We start from the raw sequence: 5,066 nt of genomic DNA, 5'->3' as shown, positions 1-5,066 counted from the left end.
TTCTTCCCTCCCCACCCCCGTCTTTCTTTTTTCTTCTTCTTCTTCTTTACAGTAGGATATTGGAGAAACCAGCATATGGGTCTTTGTAAATACAGAGAGACAACATAGGATTTAATTTTTTAAATTAGATGTCTGGATGACTGGAGGCACACTGCTCTGTATCAAGAAGTGGGAGGGGTGTGTTGAGGTGGGGGTGAGGTGTGATTTCTTATTGATCGAACACTGCGCAGGTCAACTCGGTAAACCCATATGAGAAAAGCTGATTGCGGCAATTGAGGGGGTGTGGTACTAGGGTACTGGCTCCCGTTTAGGGGGACCATGAATGGTGATTGTGTGAAAGCGAGAGGCGTGCCAAGAGAGCATGGGGAAGATTACTGGGGAGGCAAGTGTGTGTCTATTTCCACAGCGACCGGGCTCCCTGCAGCCCCTGGCTGGGTGAGGGGTGTGATGTGGGAGTGGGGTGGGAGGGGCAGCAGGGGGGGGCCTGCCACGTCACTTGGAGAGTGTGTTGGGAAGGAAGGGCAGAGCGGGAAGCCGAGCCGCTGCTGCTGCGGAGGCGGCAGCGAAGGCTAGAGTCGTGGGGAGGTGGGTCCCCGCGCTCCAGCGCCGGGGCAGCCTCAGGGCTCTCTCCGAAGCTTGCGGAGCAGCTCCTGGGGAGGAGGTGGTGTCTGTGGCGGCTTTAACCACGACCTTGGCCAAACCAAACCCCGCGGTGTACCTAGGGCGGAGGCCGAGTCCGGGCAGGAGTCTGCCGAGCTGGAGGGAGGCGCATCTGGTGCTTCGGTACCAGCGGCGGCCAGGTGCTTGAGCTGTTGGAGAAGCGCAGTGGGAGCTGGGAAGAGCCAGCTCGTCTGGAGGGCGAACCCCAGCGTCCAGGAGCCCAGCCTCAGGCACAGCAAGGGGCGAAGCCAGCGTCTTTTCAGACTGCCAATTTCACGCGCCAGTTTGAGATTCCAGGCATCCCAGTAAGCACCAGCACCGAGGCGCGGGTATCAGAAGCGCGGAGCCAAATCCTCTGTGCCCAGGTCAACTCCCAGACCTATCCTTGCAGAGATCAGGGCTTCAGGGCTCACCAACCCAAACGCCAGGTCAGACCACTAGCCTGCAGGAGCGCGAGCCCCACCCTAAGGAGGGAGCGCCACCGGGAACTGGGAAGCCGGTGCAGCGCTCGCAAGGTTGGGTCGTGGGCGCCATCCTAGTGGCGGGGAGCGCACAGCCAAGAGGACATGATATCGGAGAAATCCCTTACGCTGGCGGCGCAGGGGAAGGTCCGGAGCAACAGGATGGGGGGAGGGGGAGCAACAGGATGCCGGAGACTTCCCGGAGGCCGCTGGTGGTGGGGGCTGTTGTAGTAGCGAGCAGCTGGTGATCAATATCTCTGGGCTGAGCTTTGAGACACAGCTGCGCACCCTGTCGCTGTTTCCTGACACACTGCTTGGGGACCCTGGCCGCCGAGTCCGCTTCTTTGACCCACTGAGGAATGAATACTTCTTCGACTGCAACCGGCACAGCTTCGATGCCATCCTGTAGTACTATCAGTCGGGGGGCTGCCTGCAGAGGCCGGTCAACGTGCCCCTCGACATCTTCATGGAGGAGATTCACTTCTATCAACTGGAGGATGAAGCCTTGGCGGCCTTCCGGGAGGATGAGGGCTGTCTGCCCGAAGGTGGAGAGGACGAGAAGCCGCTACCCTCCCAACCCTTCCAGCGCCAGGTTTGGCTTCTTTTTGAGTATACTGAGAGCTCCGGGCTGCCAGGGGCATCGCTATTGACTCCGTGTTGGTCATTCTCATCTCCATCGTCATCTTTTGCCTGGAGACCTTGCCCCAGTTTCGTGCAGATGGTCGCAGTGGAAGCAATGATGGTGGTGTGAGCCGAATCTCCCCAGTTTCCAGGGGAAGTCAGGAGGAGGAGGAAGAGGAAGATGATTCCTATACATTTCACCCCGGCATCACCTCTGGGGGAATGGGGACAGGAGGTTCGTTCTCACTCAGTACTCTTGGGGGCTCCTTCTTCACAGATCCCTTCTTTCTGGTGGAGACTCTCTGCATTGTTTGGTTCACTTTTGAGCTCCTGGTGCGCTTTTCTGCCTGCCCCAGCAAGCCGTCCTTCTTCCGCAACATCATGAACATCATTGACTTGGTGGCCATCTTCCCCTACTTCATCACCCTGGGCACTGAATTAGTGCAGCAGCAGGAGCAGCAGCCAGCCAGTGGAGGGGGTGGCCAGAATGGGCAGCAGGCCATGTCCCTGGGCATCCTCAGGGTGATTCGCTTGGTTCAGGTGTTCCACATCTTCAAGTTTTCCCGCCATTCCAAAGGGCTGCAGATCCTGGGAAGACCTTGCAGGCCTCCATGAGGGAGCTGGGCCTGATCATCTTCTTCCTCTTCATTGGAGTCATCCTCTTTTCCAGTGCTGTCTACTTCGCAGAGGCTGATGATGATGATTCACTCTTCCCCAGCATCCCAGATGCCTTCTGGTGGGCAGTGGTTACAATGACCACAGTGGATTATGGAGACATGTACCCCATGACTGTGGGGGGCAAGATCGTGGGCTCTCTGTGTGCCATTGCTGGGGTCCTCACCATTGCCCTGCCTGTGCCGGTCATCGTTTCCAACTTCAACTACTTCTACCACCGGGAGACACAGCATGAGGAGCAAGGCCAGTATACCCATGTCACTTGTGGGCAGCCTACACCAGACCTGAAGGCAACTGACAATGGACTTGGCAAGCTGGACTTCTCTGAGGCCCCCCGGGAACGGAGGCCCAGCTACTTTCCCACTCCACATTGGGCATTTCCAGAGAAAAGGATGCTCACAGAAGTTTGACCCAGGCGGGCAGAGCCTGCATGAGAAGGGGTGTACTAAGTGAACTAACTATTAGGCTTCTTTCTCATCCTCACAACTCTCACCCCAGATCCAGCTGACCTCTTGACTCCCTCCCCCTACACCCAGCACATGGCAACCAGGACCAAATACCTGGACTGTCAACCTTGTTGCTTGACCTGTACAGCATTCAAGGTTTATCCATCTAAGTCACATTTTTGAAATTGCAACGGTGCCACCCAATTATGTCCATCTTCTGTCCCGTGGATGAGATATACTGTTCTGTCTGACCTTCCCTCAAGACTCTGATTTTTCCTGTCTGGAACTTGTCTTATCTTTAGGAGCAGAAACGTTAATAGGATGGAAATCAGACATACTTGGGTCCTATTACTCTCCTTATTGTCCTTTACTTTGGGGGGCCTGTACCTGTCTTAGCTTCTTGATAACTGGTGGAAGCTGGAAGATGGAAACAGTACTCAATGTGCTGTTTCATTCCATGAACTGTAACACCTGCTGGTCATCCTACAGAGCACCCTCTATAGAGACTTAGTTGTACAGCCTCAAAATATGTTATCCATTTCTAATCTTGGATGGAATGAAAGAAAATGCAATTAAAGTGGATGATCTGGAGGACATGAGGGTCAGTCCTGGACCAAAGGGGCCAATGGATTCTCCCAGCTGTGATTTGGTATAGGAGACACTGGTCTTTGGTCTGCATTTAGTCCTCCCCACTCTTATCCCTGACTCTCTTGAGCTTCCAGGAAGGTTCCTTCTCAGAGCCAAATACTCTTTTTGAGCAAGTGCCTTCCTGTGCAGAGGAACTGGAAACAGGTCCTACAGAGCCAGGAGAAATGGCTGAATATAGTCAAGCAACTGGCTTTATCACAAACCAGAAGCAAGGAACCACTAAGCAGAGATTGCCATCTTGGAGGGGCAGAGGAATCTTGTTGCAGATGTTAGTTTTTTTCTCCCTTATTTCACCAGAACTCTCTCTGGCTTTCCACTCTTCTTCCTGGGAATTTGACTTAGGATTGCAGGTGAAGGCTTTCTAAAGCAACCCCAGCTCAAATCTGTAGACAGGTGAAAGCACATATTGATTGCCAGTTTCTTCTCATTTTATGGGTAATGACATATGTGGCTTAGGTTAAGGAACAAGCATTATTTCTTTGCTGACACTGGTAGAGGTTTTTGCTGAGTCAAGCAAACATTCACCTGCTCTGCCCCCTGGAGCTGCATCTGGCCTGCTCTAACTGGTAAGGTAATCTGGCTGTTTCCCAACTGGACTCAGCCATCCTCTTCCATTGTGAAACTACTGCCATCCATCCCATCTGCCCACTTCCCTCTTTTCTCCCCAGTCACATTACCATTTGTTTCTTGCCTTTGATAAACTGTGATGTACTGTTTAAATCTCTTCTGAATGCAGTTCTGAAACTGAAAGGACTGTTACAATGCTTTTAATTTTATAACTATGCTTTAATACTCTTAGATGAAAATTTTAAAAAAAATAAAACTTCCCGAAGAGCAACTTCTGAGGGATAGCCTTTGAGGGTTTGCTTGAGAGGCAGTGTAGCTTCTGTGAGTGCCAGACTGAAATCTGGATTCTGCCACAGCTTTATAGGGTAGCTCTGGCTCCACAGTCCCTCTTTGTGCCTCAGTTTCTCCCCATTAAATGGGAACATTAATGTCTTCCCCTCCCTACTCATGGTGATTGTCAATGAGCTCATCTGGGAAGCTGGGGAAGACACTATGCACATGTGTGAATTATAGTCATTGATTTGGTTTTTAGTTCATTATCCTGTCTCCCCCCCTCCCAGAAATAAGACCCCCCAGATTTTCTGCCTCGGAACCAAAACCCAAGAATAGCCATTCATTATGAGCTCTTCACTTCCTAAATCCCTCCCTGAGCTCTTGGGCTGGGCCTCAGTCTTTTTTCGTACCCTTCGGAATGGAGAATCTTCTTTAGACAGGCTGGGTAGATCCTTTTTAGGGCTGGAGGTCACCTTTCCTAGGAGATTGGCTTCCTTAAACCTGAAATCCAGTAGGAAACAAAGATATTTATGATTCAGAAACCTGTTCCAAGATCAGGAAGTGCTATTTTTTCCAAATCTCTTCTGTTACTCCTGGCTATTTGGGAAAAGAAGGGCCCATGTCAGTGGCTAAAGGGATGCCCCATGTTGGGCCATGTGTGCATGTATCTGTAGATATGTGTATGTGATCATGCTCATCATCATCCCTGAGCACA

The 5,066-nt window shown here is 51.9% G+C and overlaps 1 pseudogene; it reads left to right on the top strand.

The window, feature by feature from the left end:
* The first annotated feature begins 540 nt into the window (after nucleotides 1-540).
* On the top strand, nucleotides 541-4,231 carry LOC144373959 (potassium voltage-gated channel subfamily A member 6-like; annotated as a pseudogene).
* The last annotated feature ends 835 nt before the right edge of the window (nucleotides 4,232-5,066 follow it).

This window comes from Ictidomys tridecemlineatus, unplaced genomic scaffold, assembly GCF_052094955.1.
Source record: "Ictidomys tridecemlineatus isolate mIctTri1 unplaced genomic scaffold, mIctTri1.hap1 Scaffold_54, whole genome shotgun sequence".
Lineage (NCBI taxonomy): Eukaryota > Metazoa > Chordata > Mammalia > Rodentia > Sciuridae > Ictidomys > Ictidomys tridecemlineatus.
Note: the sequence above shows the minus strand (reverse complement) of the source record. Positions and strands in the feature narration are given on the sequence as shown.